The 15,316-nt window shown below is 48.4% G+C and overlaps 1 protein-coding gene across 1 annotated transcript in view; it reads left to right on the top strand.

The window, feature by feature from the left end:
* Positions 1 to 694: 694 nt before the first annotated feature.
* PIP5K1B (phosphatidylinositol-4-phosphate 5-kinase type 1 beta) overlaps positions 695 to 15,316 on the top strand; it is a 313,556-nt gene continuing 298,934 nt past the window's right edge. Inside the window, exon 1 of the mRNA XM_058695766.1 lies at positions 695 to 1,194. The gene's annotated coding sequence lies outside the window, so the exon portion shown is untranslated. The remainder of the gene's footprint in view (positions 1,195 to 15,316) is intronic.

The raw sequence follows: 15,316 nt of genomic DNA, 5'->3' as shown, positions 1-15,316 counted from the left end.
ACGCCCGCTCAGCGCCATCAACACGATGGGTCCCCTACTCCCACCACAGCCCATGCGCTCTTGACCTCTCGACTTCAGCCCTCCAGCCTTCTGGAGTCCCTCCAGCCTTCTCTCTCCCGGGACCCCTTCGCCAACCTACCCTACCTGTTGGGTAGGTCTTACTTCCTGGGGACTCCTGCTGTCATTGCAAGGGGAGACACCGGCGCCTTGGAATCCTAGCTGTCCCTTCCTGGTGCAGGGGGCACCTGTGCTTAAACGCTGGCTTCGCGCAAGCACAGTCCAGCGGGCAGGCGACCGGGCGCTGCGGGGTTCAGCGGCCTGAGGAAGGCCGGGAGGGGGGGGTGACCTCTCCGAAACACGGCTCTGTTTAGCGGGGCTCCAAGACTTTAGAACGGCCGGGGAGCCCGTGGCGAGCCCTGGAGAAACCCGCCAGACCTAGGGGCCCGCCCCGGCCCCGCTCTCCCTCCTAGGCACGCGGCGGCCGGACGGAGCGCCCGGCCCCTCCGCACCGACTCCCGCACCCAGTCCGACTGCGGCGGAGGCTCCCGCCACCGCCGCTGCAAACCGGTCTGCCTTCCCTGCAGGGCGTGCGGGGATGGAGCGAGGGGGTGGAGAGAAAAGGGGAAGAGCCTGGGCGGCCGGCGGGCGGGGCCTGCAGCCTCCCCGAGCCGCGGCAGCCGCCGCGCGGACTGCTCTCTCCGCGCCTCGCTCCGACTCAGGCGCGCACTGCGCCGGGACCCGCGCCCGCGCCCGAGCCCTGGGGGCGCCGCCGCTCCTCGGCTCCCGGCCCCCGAGCGCGCCGCGTTGAGGCCGCGCCGGGCAGGGGTGCCTCCGGCTGCCGGGGCTTCGGCGGCCCGCTCGCCGCTCCGTGTGGCCGGAGGACTGGCGGGGAAGGAAGGGGAACGCGGGGACACACACACTCGCCGCGGCGCGCGCGCATTGCACACTCGCCGCCGCGCGCCCCCGCCGAGGCGCGTCCCGGGCGAGTTTGGCCCCGCGGCTCCGGCCCGGCACCTGCCGGCTCCGCGCGCCGCGCCCCGCCCCCGCCCGCGCCGACCCTCCGGCCCCTCCCGCCCCTCGCCGGCACAGATCTCCCGGCGCCGGGGGGGGGGGAAGCAACTACATCCCGACAACTTGCAGACTGTGGCGCAACTGGTCTCGACAGCAGAGGCGCCCGAATGCTGCCCGGGTGAGGTAAGTTTCCTGCGCGTCCCCGGCCCCTCCTCTCTAGACCCTCCTCCAGGGCTGGGGCTGGGGGGGCTCCGCGTCCTGACCAACCCTGCAGGTCTCTCCACGTTCGCACTTTGTCGGCGTAGTGCTGGGGGTAGGGTGGAGGTTGTGCGTGGCCACCGAAGCGGGACCTTCATTCCGCTGGGGCCACGGCCGCGCGCTCCCCGCGAGCACCCACTAGCTCGCCGCCCGGATCCCCTCCGGCCGCAGTAACCCTCGGGGACCTGTCTGGGTTCACCTAAGGGGGAGCTTCCCCCCACCCCCCTTTTCGGAGGAAGCGGCTGAGTTTGGCAGCAGAAGGTGGGATCTCCCACCCTCCCCGGGCAATAAACAGAGGCGAACTTGTTAGGCGCCCCTGGGATCTCAAGAGGGGCTTGCGAGTCGGTGTTCTGGTCATTTCTGGCGCCGAAGCCGGATTGCACAGGTGCGGAACGGTTGCAGCCTATATGCAGCAGCCGACTTGGGCGTTTCGCGTTGTTCTCTCCCCCAGCCCCGTCAACGTGACGCTTCAGCAGCTGGGGCGAGGGGTGGGAATGTGGGGGCAACGGAGAGGGAGAATGCCAGGGCTCGATATGCCAGGCCATTGCCCGGAGTCGCCAAAACTGAAGACAGCCAGTCTGCTTATCTCGCATCTATGCAGATGAGCCCGTTGTATTCTTATCTGCCCCCCCTCCCCCCTCACCGCCCCGGTTCCCTGGTCTCTGGTGCCCAGCATGGTCGGGTAGAAACCTGTTCCAGAGAAGTTGTTTGGATAGGCTGATGAATTCTTTCATCTGATGTACTAAAATCAGGGCTCTCAACAAGGAAATGCTAGTTACTCTAATGCTTTTTAAAAGCAGAGTGTTGGATACTCCAAACACCCACCGACCCCGTCTTCGCAGGACCTTTCCAGCCTCCCAGGGGCCCGAGCTCTAAGGTGAATGACCCTTGAGAGACAGATTGGGCCTCAGAACGTGTTAGTTTCCTGCAAAGAAAAAAAATCGGGTCTCCCCATCAGCACTCCTGAGCATGGGTTTGGGGATCCTCGGTTGGGTTGCCCCTCCGGGGGGGGAAAAGCATCCACCCAGACTTGTCTCTTTTCCGCGGAAGGGCTGAAGTGTTCTGCAGTTGTTGGAGAAAGGCCCAAGGGTTGGTTTCATCCCCCCTCTAATGTGATGAAGTAGAATAACGTTCATGGAAGCTTCGGGCAGAGCATTTCCAGCTGAAAGGAGGCCCTGGGAAAAAAACCTTTCTCAGCCAAGCCCATGCCGTTGGCACGTTCGTTGAGTGAGCCTTGCACCTAGTCTCGGTGCTGAGGGGAATGATGCATTCCATGCTCAGTAATGGGAGTGGAGACTTAGGAATACCGGGGAGAAAGCAGTGAAATCTGAGCCTCATGAATAATGACATCTTAGTTGAGAAAGAAAACTGTTCAGAACTGAATGGTAAAACCACATTACATTTTTGTCCAAATTAAGACTAGAGGAAATCTAATAATAATACCTTGCATTTTGAATCCGTGCCTTGTTGTTAGTGAATGTTTTTCAATGCTCATTAAATTCTAACCATTTCTGGGGGAGGCAGGGCAAAGATTATTAAGCACATACTCGCAGTGGGAACGTGAGGCCCACAGATTCAGGGACTTACCAAGGTAACAGGAGGCTGGAATTAGAGTCACAGCCACGTTCTCTGAAATACACCCCCCACCCCCATCACCGTAGTGCTGGCTCTGAACTTTAAGGTTTTCATGATGGCCAGAGTTCTTCTGCATTTCTTGTGGTCTGTGCTGTCTCACTGTGAATCACTGTTCACATTTGACAGATGAGGAAACTGAGGTTTAGACCGGGATGGGACTTTTCCATGGTATCCTGCCTAAGCTAGTGGAGGTTACAGGATAACAGAGCTCTTGATGTCCCATCCACCGCTTTGCAAATGATGCCATCATTGCGCTTCTGATGGCGATGAGGGGACATCACGGATACTGCAGTACATTGGGGGACTATTAACTGTGTCTCCTGGTGACCTGAGTTCTAGTTCAGGCACTCTTTTTGGCTGTGTGACCCCGGGCCAAATCATACCACCTCTGAGCTTCAAGTGTCCCACATACACAGTAAGAAATTAAAAATGAATTATTTTTCTCTTTCTAGTCTTAGCATTTTATAATGCTTATCGATGTGTTTTTAATCCATCTCATCATTTTCTCTAGGGGAAAGAGTTTTTTTTCACCCTGCCTTGAGTAAGGGATTTAGCTAATTATCTCTTCCCCTTGTAATTTACTCCCCCTTCCCACTGACCACGTCCCACTTAGTGAGGGGGAGAAAATTCCGAGGGCACTTTAACTTACCATCCGTATTGTTTAGTGTTACTATTTGACTTGGAAATATCCTGCTGGGCTGATCTACTGTAAAATACATATTAAGATTCACTTGGCTATCCCAGTCAACTCATACCTTTAGTATATTTTTAGCTTTGGAGTTTGTATGTAGTAACACTCAAGAAATAGCTGTTGAATGAAGGGGGTGAGTGAAATCACTCATAAGGAAAGCACATGCTGTGAAACAAAGCAAGTGTCTCGCCATGTAAATTCCCAACATCTGCTGACCCATAAGGTAATTTACCTACAGGAGGTGGCCTCCTGAAGCTGGCAGAGACAGGTGCCTGTTACTCTCCTTCCTGAATACATCATATAAAGAAGAGTTTTTCTTTCTCCACGTAGGCAATAGACTCATTGTTGTCTCTGTCATGCTCTTTTGCTCCCCTTTCCCTCCCTTAGTTGCTAGTAATGGGTAGCTGGCTGTGCATTGCTAGACATTGACTTATGCCCTTTTGTAAGAGTCTTGAGATGGAGAAACCTACCGCTTTTTTTTTTTTTTTGAGTAAGTTTCAAGCAGCTGCTAATACTGGCTAGAGGTTTCACAGAGGAAACCTAATTAACAAAACCAACCTAGTTTCTGTTCCCTTTAAGGGTTCTCTTTCTACCCCTCCCTCCCATATACACAGAAGTCGTGTTTTTATTTTCAGAAGAATGATGAAGAATTAGAATGGTTCTTAAATATTATGAACAGATCCAGCCATTGGGATTGAGGTGTATGTCTTCGTGATAAAGAATTTAAATGTTAAATAGTTCAGAGACTTGTCGCTTTTACGGGTAAGACAACTGAGGAATCGAGAGGTGAATTGGCTTACTCAGGGTCCCACCTATGTTTCGCAAGAATTCTTAGGAAGGTTCACATTTAAGGTTGCGCTGGGGGTTCTCTGGTGAAGGTGCATTCTTGATTTTTAAAAATCATGGAGATTAACAGAAAACCTCTCTTTACTAGTAATAGTAGAGTGTCATAATTTTAAACGATTTAGTATGGAGATTTGTAAATTTCTCATCCAAGCAGACACCATTAGAGAGAAAATGTTTGTCTGTTTTCATCTATTCACTCTGATTCTCCTGACTTATGTAGATCATCAGACTCAGAATTAATACTTTGTTCCAACCAGTGCTTGAAGAAAGGGAACAGTTGGAATAGAAATACAAATGTATGGTGGTTTTCCAGGCTTCTTTTCCTGGTAAATAAAACCAGAAGCCAAAGGTGGCCTTGCTGTAGAGCCAGTGAAGTCATAAATATGTATACGTTTAATTTGCATTTTCATTTTGCTTGTACTTCAGTTAAATGGGAGTCCGAAGTTTGATATCCTGGGGGGAAAAATACATTTTTTTTTTTTTTTACTATGGCTAGAACCTTCATTAGCTACACTGTAAAACATCAAGTCCTAAATGTATTTGTTGCAGAAACGTGTTCTTTGTATCAAGTGTATTAACCGGAGTTGGAAAGAGTCCTTTCTTTTTTAGAAGCTGCCCAGTTAGAACTGTACATTATGTAGCTCAGCTGTTCATTTGTGGATTCATGTATGGCAATTCTCAATGCAAGGAAAATTAGGGAGGAAACCTAGCCTTCGGTTTTATTTAATATTTTTCTTTCTGAAAAAAACATCTAAACCTAGTTTAGTGATGAAATTTTTGAAATACTGTATAGAAAACCATTGGCTGCCATTGATGAAGTATTTTATTCAGCCAGGCTCCTTTCAGTATAAATGATGAGGCCCGAGAAAACACGCTTGATTTTGTGTATTCCAGTTACAATTGTATCTACTTCTGTCTGGTTTTGCAGGAGGTGTATAAAGGAGACCATGATAGAGGAACATACAGGAATTGTACTCACAGGTTACTCCTGGGTAAGGTGTATTTGAAACACGGATAATAATTGGCACGTGGTTACATGTTGACTCAGCCGGCAGCGCCTTGGCGTTATTTTAAGTTACAATTTGTACTTGAATGGAGAGCTAGGCAAAGTATGTGTTCTTCTGGTACAAAGTCTTCTGTGTTGTTTATGGGAATGAATGAACGACAGGTGTGCAGTATGTTGTGGGGAGTTTACATAGTGGGCGAGCAACTTCTGGAGACCTACTTGTTTTCTCTAAGAGTTTTAAAAAGGCACTTGCAAAATTGTGATGAACTGCAAAGCATTGAGTGGACAAGGTTGCTTCCACTGAAAATGGGCGAGTGTGTATTTCAGTTGAGGTTCTGCAGGCAAGGGTTGGACTTTCAGGCACGGAGGCGAGTGGGCTAGAAAGTAGAATTATCTTGAATCGGAGCTCAAGTTCTGGGATGAAAGATAGGACTGTAAAAAAAATTTATTTGGTAAGAACGAGGTGATATTTAAGCTTTTCTGTCCAGATCTGGATCTTTGGTCATAACATTTGTTGATAAAGTAGGAAACAAAAACACTGGAGCGATGAAAAGCAATGTTATGACCTGCTTGAGGGAGTAGTAAGCCTTTCATGCGTGTTTAGCGAATATTTATCAGTGGGAAAGGTTGGGCACCAGGTTTTATTTTTGTATTCTTGGGACTTAGCACGGGGCTGGCAGATAGTAAGGGTTTAATAAATGGGTAGTGACTGATGTATGCATTCAGACAAATAATGCTCTTCACACCTCTGGGATGTTTTCATAATTATTGTAATGATTTTATTTTTTTCAGACCATTTAAAAAACATCAGTAGTTTCAGCAGTTGATAGGGGTCCTTCATTTTTCATCACATACAGTGTTTATTCACCAGACCCAATCTTTTTAACCAACATGCCTGGGAATGATTTTTTTTTTTTTTTACTTCTTCTTTAACAGAAATAATAACCTGGATATAAAATGTGCCCTTTCTTTTATTATTTACAGGTACCAGATTGACATATTTTTAAAGCACCTGGAGTGGGTTAGTAGTGAGTTTGGTTGAGGTACACAGATAAGAATGGACTTTCTCTAAGTTGTTGTGGTTTTTTTTTCTTTAATGTTTGTTTATTTTTGAGAGAGAGCAAGAGGGTGAGTGAGGGAGGGGCAGAGAGAGAGGGAGAAACAGAGTCTGAAACACGTTCCAGGCTCTGATCTGTCAGCACAGAGCCCAACGCGGTGCTTAAACTCACTAACTATGAGATCATGACCTGAGCCAAAGACGGGCGCTTAACTGACTGAGCCACCCAGGTGCCCCAAGCTTCTCTAAGTTAATGAATTTAAGCGTGCCTCTTCTTGGGACTTTGGCCTTCTGTGATCATCTGACCTAAAAAGAACCTTCTTCCTCTGTGTTCTTCACTTCTCACAATGGATACTTGTACATGTATGTGTTTTACTTGTTTTTCTACCACCTTTGCCCAAACTCCCGCTCAACTTAAGAGTAGAAACTCCTAGGGGCGCCTGGGTGGCGCAGTCGGTTAAGTGTCCGACTTCAGCCAGGTCACGATCTCGCGGTCCGTGAGTTCGAGCCCCGCGTCAGGCTCTGGGCTGATGGCTCGGAGCCTGGAGCCTGTTTCCGATTCTGTGTCTCCCTCTCTCTCTGCCCCTCCCCCGTTCATGCTCTGTCTCTCTCTGTCCCAAAAATAAATAAAAAACGTTGAAAAAAAAAATTAAAAAAAAAAAAAAAAGAGTAGAAACTCCTTGGGGCGCCTGGGTGGCTCGGTGGGTTAAGCGTCCGACTTCGGCTCAGGTCATGATCTCACGGTCCGTGAGTTCTAGCCCCGAGTCTGGCTCTGGGCTGATGGCTCAGAGCCTGGAGCCTGTTTCAGATTCTGTGTCTCCCTCTCTCTCTGCTCCTCCCCTGTTCATGCTCTGTCTCTCTCTGTCTCAAAAATAAATAAACGTTAAAAAAAAAAAAAAAAAAGTAGAAACTCCTTGAGGGCAGAAGTCCTGGTTGTTTCACACGATTTCTCAAGTATTTGGTACATAGTAGGTGCCTGCTTAGTATTTGAATGAATGAATGAGTCCCATCCGTGCTGTGCAGATGAACTGGACCACCCCTGAGGGCACTGGAGTCGAACAGGTGCAGCTCTAAGACAGCTCTTAAGCGCTAGCTGTCGTAGCTCCACGGGAATGCCGAGTCCTCCAGGGGGAGGAAACAGAGCTTGCTTAGGTGACTAGATTGTGGCTTGAGTATGAAGCAAGGTCTCTGTTTCGAGAGTTGAGTTATTATTATTCCTTTCTCTTCGCTCAAAAATGAACGGCAGCAAACTGTTAAGAACTTCTCAAGCACGAAACCAAACATTCCAAAACTGTTAAACCAGGGCCTCAACATCCCTAACTCCTAAGTACATGCAGTGTGTATCTAAGCCAGCTTGTGATCATCTACGGGGCAAGTCCTAGGACCCTTGAGGTGAAAACTTCTCAAGGCTCAGCTGATGTTTCTTTTTTTTTTTAATTTTTTTTTTTAACGTTTATTTATTTTTGAGACAGAGACAGAGCATGAATGGGGGAGGGTCAGAGAGAGGGAGACACAGAATCTGAAACAGGCTCCAGGCTCTGAGCTGTCAGCACAGAGCCTGACACGGGGCTCAAACTCACAGACCGCAAGATCATGACCCGAGCCGAAGTCGGCTGCTCAACTGACTGAGCCACCCAGGCGCCCCTAGGATTTTTTTAATATATATATAGAAAGTATTTTTTAAGTTTTTTATTTTTTAAGTTTCAGTATTTTTAAGTTTATTTGAGGGAGAGAAAGCACACTTGGGTGGGGGGTGGGGTGCAGAGAGAGTGGGAGAGAGAGACTCCCAAGCAGGCTCTGCGCTAACAGCACAGAGCCCAGATGCCGGGCTCGATCTTACAAACCGTGAGATCGTGACCCGAGCCAAAATCCAGAATTGGGTGCTTAAGCAGCTGAGCCATCTGGGCACCCCAAAAGCTCTTGATAGTCATGGCCCTGCTAAGTGATGGGTCCTGCCAGGACTGGGAGACAGACCAGGGTATCTAGGTGATGAAGGGTGAGCCATGCTCTATGTATAACTTAGGTTTGGATGTGACTCCAGGAGGATAGCAGGTAAAGGAATCATTCCATGAGCTGATGGTTGTCTGGGAAGAGGAGACTGGCGGTGTTCTGACAATTTCCAGGGTATTTCAAGCCAGTTCAACATGCTAGAGATTGAGGGAACACCTGGCCCAGACTCTGCCACTGCTGTGGGGCGTGCAAAAAAGTATAAACATGGTCTGGCTCAGCTCGACCAAGAACTTAACGTATCCCAGGCACCTGTGATGTGAAGTGCTCTTTCTTGGATCTGCATCGTGCACTTGAAGGTGGGCCCAGCATCCCTGTTAACAGTGGAGGACAGGGAAACCTGTTCGGATGATCACAGGCTCATGAGCACCGAGCCAGTAAGAGTGGGGCTAAGGTTCCAGTCACAGCTTTTCTGACTTAAAATTTTTTTTTAATATTTTTATTTATTTTTGAAGGAGAGAGAGACCGAGCGTGAGCAGGGGAGGAGCAGAGAGAGAGAGGGAGACATAGCATTTGAAGCAGGCTCCAGGCTCCGAGCCATCAGCCCAGAGCCGGACGCAGGGCTCGAACTCACGAACTGGGAGATCATGACCTGAGCCGAAGTCAGACGCTTAGCCGACTGAGCCACCCAGGCGCCCCGTGGCTTTTCTGACTTTAAAGCCCACATGCTTTTCTCTGCTTTGTGCTGTTGCACCACGAAATGAAGTTTTGGGGGAAGAGCTTAAAAAAGGAAGACACAGGGGCGCCTGGGTGGCTCAGTCGGTTAAGCGTCCAACTTCAGCTCAGGTCACGATCTCACACTCCGTGAGTTTCAGCCCCGCGTCGGGCTCTGGGCCGATGGCTCAGAGCCTGGAGCCTGCTTCCGATTCTGTGTCTCCCTCTCTCTCTGCCCCTCCCCCGTTCATGCTCTGTCTCTCTCTGTCTCAAAAATAAATAAGTGTTTAAAAAAAAAGGAAGACACAAGTGAATCTAGAAGTTGTTTCTCCCACCTCAGCCTCTCTATGACCTCCGGATTACGTAATTAACATTATGGACTTCGTGCCTGGGTATTTCAAAGGCACCTCAGATTTGACTCGTCTGAGACCAGGAGGCTGGTCTCTCTCCATCCCTGGTCCTCTCTCGCGGTTCCTTATCTCTGTGATGGGCCCTGCCGTCCACCAGGTCACACGAGGCCGACATTCAGGAGCTGTCCTTGATCCCAGGGCATCCAACCTGTCCCGTTTCTGTTGCTTTTGCTTCCTGTGAGCATCTCCCCCGCCCGTCTGTTTCTCATTGTTCCTGCTGATTCCGTCCTAACCTAGCTTCTCATCCCTCCGCTGGATTCTAGCCAGAGCCTCCCTGGGCCCCTGAGTCCTCTTTGGCCCTCCCCTTGTCCATCACCCTGCTGCAGCCAGGCCAGTCGAGGTGGCCTAGACTGTGCCGGCCGCATTCTTGTCGCCCACGCGCATCCTTGTCCTCAGGGAAGCAGACACATCCTGGCCTCTGTGGCTCTCCGGGTAGGTGGGCTGGTGAGCTCCTGCACAGCCTCTCAGGACTTGCTCTTCCACGCTAATCTCTGCCCATGGCTTTTCAGTTGCTCAGTCACAGTTGAACCGTGAGTAAAAGACTGGTATTAATCTGTCTTAGTTCAGGCTGGTGTCACAAAGTACCACAGACGGTGCGGCTTAGAAACAACAGCGGGTTATTTCCCACAGTCCCGGAGGCTGCAGTCGCAGATCAGGGCACCAGCCCGGTCCGGGTTTGGTGAGGTCCCTTTTCTGGTTGCAGACTACTGACTTCTTGGACCCTGACTTGGTGGAGAGAGGATGAGGGGGCTCTCTGGGATTTCTCTTCCTCAGGACACTAATCCCGTTCATAAGGGCCCCAATCTCAGTAACTAATCCTTTCCCGAAGGCCCCACCTCTTAGTACCATCACACTGGGTTAGGATTTCAATATATGAATTACAGGGAACCCAAATATCGAGGCCATCGTACAAGCCTTTATGGCCACGTCATTGCCCTTTAAGAAATCATTCTGTGTTGAAACCCCGCATCCAGAGACCTACAAACAACAAATACAGTCCAAAGAAACGTCTCATGAGAGAAAAGTGTACTACACGAGATGTGTTCTGGTATTTTCGGAGATGTTCCTTCCTGCTTTAACTTACGAGCCTGTCCTGTTACACAGGATCGGTACGTTGCAGTGGTGAAACACCGCCTTTATACGGGGGTATTGTCTCTATTTTTTTGTATGAGCCTCATCCCAAAGTTCTCACTGACTTATTTTAGCAAGACCCTGAATACTGTAAGAAAAAACGAACCCGGCTTTAAAAATATGTTAAGAACCATTTGACAGTGTTTTTTATTTTTTTCCTGCCTGAAATTCACTGAGACTTTGAGACTGCCATTTTAATTGCCTCCCCAAGCACAAAAGCAAAGGAGCTTAAACCAGAGAACCCTGGGCTACTCAGAACTCTTAGACGGGCTGTTTTGCTTCTGGAGTGAATTTCCTGATGGCTAAGAGTTTGCTTGCTCCTTGAAGTCTCTTAATCTGTCACATCTAACATTTGCATGGAACATTCCCGCAAAGTTGTCACAACCTTCTCCAGTTCTTAAGATTATACAGAACAGAGTGTGTCTTTTGTACTATAATAAAGCAATAGCTTTGGATCTATTCAGGGATGAGAAGCTCTTTGCCCCTGTACCAAACAGCTCCACTTTACCATCTTTGAAAATTGCATCTGCCTTTTCTTGAAAAAAAAAAAAAAAAATTGTTTTGGGCCTATTTCTGTGACTTTCAGCAGTGATTGCCCCTTCATGCATTGTTTGAGAATCTGTTGTGATCTTGGGAACCAGATAGCACCCAAGTTGTCTGAATGATTTCCCAAATAAATTCGTATTAGGCGCTGACATTGATATTTAAAAAAAAGAGAAAAACACAGGTTTTGAGGGGGGACCTCAAGAGTTCTTGATGTAAAGGAAGCAAGATTTAGTTTTTCCTCATTCACTTTGTTTTTTTTGGCCAATAAAGAGTGTGTTTTTCTTACCCTGTTCTGCGGCTGTTCAGATAAATAAATTTCTACCTCTTAGGCTGAGATACTCATGGTTTCTTTTTTCTTTTTATAAAATATTTATGTGTTTCCTACATGATGGCATAGAGCACACTTGCTTGACTTTTTAATTTAACTTAAACAGAGTTGTAATTTATGGGTGTTTTGGTGACACCTTCATTTTTAATCTTTGATGCCTTTAGAGGTAGTAGATAACTGAAGATATTTTTCTTCCCATTGGAGAAGTGCCATAGAAAAATTTCCCCAGTTTCCCGATGTACTTCTTCCATTGGAAAATAGACTTAAAACCTGCACTAAAACCAGGAAGGTGAATATGAGATAGTTAACTTTTTTTGAATGGAGAAATGTAGCTTATTTAAAAATTTTTTTTTCAGTGTTTATTTTTGAGAGAAAGGGACAGAGTGTGAGTGAGAAAGGGGCAGAGAGAGAGGGAGACACAGAATCTGAAACAGGCTCCAGGCTCTGAGCTGTCAGCACAGAGCCCGATGCGGGGCTCGAACTGATGAACTGGAAGATCATGACCTGAGCTGAAGTTGGACGCTCAACCGACCAAGCCACCCAGGCGCCCCAGGGAAATGGAACTTACTTTTAAGGAGTGAGGTGAACCACACTCTTTGTAGGCTTAGAAATGCCTTACAGAGGAACAAAAAAACCCAGGAGTGTTGTCGCTTTAGCAAGCTATATTTAAATGATGCCTTTTTATTGTTTTTCCCAAGACATGCAGTTAGACGATGTAGCAAAGATTTGTGGAAAGTGGAGTAAATGGGAATTGTCTCATGCTGAGGGTTAAGAGGGAAACATGACTTTTGTTTATGTTTGTAGAAAACAGAATGGAAATTCAGCCTGTGAGATTTGTGGAAGGTTGGGCCCCATTACTCAGTTTTGTGGTTTGTCAGAAACTCCCTCTCCTAAGTGGCTATTTATAAACGTGACCATGATGCAGCATTTCATCTTGTGCAAACTTTATATAAGACAGAGTCACTTGCCGCGTAAATCAGAAGACGTCTGGAAGCGTTTGGAAACTGAGTGTTAAGCGTCCTACACGTGCACCTAGCAGCTCCGGAGACGATTATTAACAGTCCCTGCAGTTACATTTTTGCTGGTTCCTTCCTTGTCTGCCTCCTTCACTGGGAAGTGATTTCCCCAGGGGGGAGGGACTATGTACGGGTCACTGCTGTTGTCCCAGCACCTAGCAAGGTGTCCAGTGCAAAGAGTGGTTGAATGGATGAGTAACTAATGTCCTTAGGCTACAACTGTCTGTTTTCAACTTGCCAGCTCCCCTTCCTTTTTTAATTTTATTTTTTTTTTAGTGTTTATTTTTGAGAGAGTGAGAGAGAGAGACAGAGTGCACGTGGGGAAGGAGCAGGGAGTGGGAGACACAGAAGCCAAAGCAGGCTCCAGGCTCCGAGCTGTCAGCACAGAGCCCGACGCGGGGCTCGAACCCGCAAACCGTGAGATCATGGCCTGAGTCGAAGTCGGACAGTTAACCGAATGAGCCACCCCCCAGGCGTCTCCTGTAGCTGTCACTTTTTAAAAAACGGAACCCATCTCCCTTCCCAAGTTCTCAATTTTCATCAAAGATCCCCTCATTCTTTTTTAAGCTATTTTCAGAACTTTCACTGACGTTTACTTTTCCTCACCCTTGTTTCCGTGCAGCTTCCAAGTCCTGAGAAATTAAACAAAAGCACGTTGTTCTCTGTTCTCACTTACATTTCCTGTACGAACACCTGTTACTTGGACTATTGTGGCAGGTTCCCCATTGGCTTCCACATCCCCCCTTCTATTAATCATTGATAATATCTGCTATCAGAGGTTATAACTTTGTCACCAGCAGGCCCCCAGATGCTTAAATGCTTTACCGTGCCCGAAATCTCAGTGCTGTTGTTTGGTCCACAAAACCATCCGTACTCTGGCCCTTACGGACCATTCATTATCATTGTTGTCCCTGCCGTCCTTGTAGGACTATAGTGTGACTGCAGGTACCATTTCTTCTTTTTTTTTTTTAAGTTTCTTTATTTATTTTGAAAGAGAGAGCGGGCACATACACACACACACACACACACACACACACACACACACACACGGTAGAGAGAGAGAAGGAGAGAGGATCCCAAGCAGGCTCTATGCTGACAGTGTGGAGCCTGACTTGGGGCTCAAACTCACAGACTGTGAGCTCGTGACCTGAGCCAAAATCAAGAGATGGACGCTTAACCCACTGAGCTCCCCAGGTGCCCCTACAGGTACCATTTCTTGAATGCTTACTCTCTAGCAGGCACAGCATAGAAGACAGGTCAGAAAGGTTTTCGGTGCATTTTGGAGCCATGTGACTATATATTGTGTAGGGTTGTTGTGGGTGGAAGGAGACAGGGCTGCAGCGGGGTGTTGAGGCCAGACCGGGGACATCTTCTTAGACGTGCTAAGGAGTGTGAACTTTTCTTCTCTGAGCAATGAGGCAACAGCTAGAAGATTTTCAGGGACGAGTGTTGAGCTCGTGTTTTATGTGACATCAGCAACGTGGGCCATAGTTTGGGAGATGATGGAGGGGGAGGGACTGGAGATGGGGTGGGGGGTTAGTTACAGGGGAGATGAGGGTCCCGTGAAGGTAGAGAGGGAGGGGAAGAGTGAGCAGATTGGAGATGTCATAGGGAGAATTGATAGGACTGGGCGACCACTCGCATGTGAATTTTGAGGGAATAGGAGCCGTGGAAGATGGTTCTCTGGCTTCTGGCTTGAGTGGCTGCAGAGGTTGGGGAGTGATGGTCTGGTTCTGTGGAGAGGCCGCGTGTAAGCATTGGCAGTGGCAGGAGGGCTGTGATGAGGAGTCCAGCCTTGAACTTGAGTTTGAGGTACCTGTGGGATGGCAAGGTGGAGTGTGGCGGTGAGGGGAGAAGTCTATGGTGGGAAGACTGGCTGTGATGGTCCCTGGCTCCGGGCGGTGTTTCAGGTCATGGGAGTCGATGAGATTGAAATCTAGTAGAACACCAGGCAGAAGGTCTAGAAGGAAGCTTTATGAGTATGGCTCTAAGGAGAGCCTCGGGATGGGGACAGTGTTACCGTTGCTCACCAGTGTCTGAAGCTGTGGATGAAATGAGACTTGGTTGAATGGGTTTAGAGACAAAGAAGAGAAAATGTCTGAGAACCAGCCTCATTCACTTATCTTCCTTTGCAGCTTACTTCTCTGTACCTTGGCTTCTTAGATCTATTCTTTTTGGATCTTTCATTTTCTTTTCCGTTTAAGGGAATGGCATCAGATTTTCATGACACCCCCCCCCCCATTACGTACCATGGTTCTGGAAAGCTTCTCTGACCCCACCAATTCCCACACTCAGTTGCCCTGAAGGGATTTCTCGGCACACATTCCCTTTGGGTTTCTTGCTCTTCTGACTTTCCGGGAGCTTTCCCTACAGGCTGGCTTTTCATCTGTTCTCAGCTTTATCTCACCAAGCAGATGCAGAGGCCTGACAGCACGGACCACGTCTTCTGTCTCTCCGTGTTTCCCACCCTCCCTGATGGCTCCAGTGTCTTCCACGTGTTATAGCCACCCCTTGTGATTGACCTGTATTCCATTTTATTTTATTTTTAAAAATTTTTTAAAAATGTTTATTTTTGAGAGAGAGCGAAACAGAGCACGAGCAGGGGAGGGGCAGAGAGAGGGAGACACAGAATCAGAAGCAGGCTCCAGGTTCTGAGCTGTCAGCCCAGAACCCAACGTGGGGCTTGAACTCACGAACCACAAGATCATGACCTGAGCTGA

The sequence above is a fragment of the Neofelis nebulosa genome, chromosome 12 (genome assembly GCF_028018385.1).
Source record: "Neofelis nebulosa isolate mNeoNeb1 chromosome 12, mNeoNeb1.pri, whole genome shotgun sequence".
NCBI classification, from domain to species: domain Eukaryota; kingdom Metazoa; phylum Chordata; class Mammalia; order Carnivora; family Felidae; genus Neofelis; species Neofelis nebulosa.
This window is presented reverse-complemented; position numbering and strand designations above follow the sequence as displayed.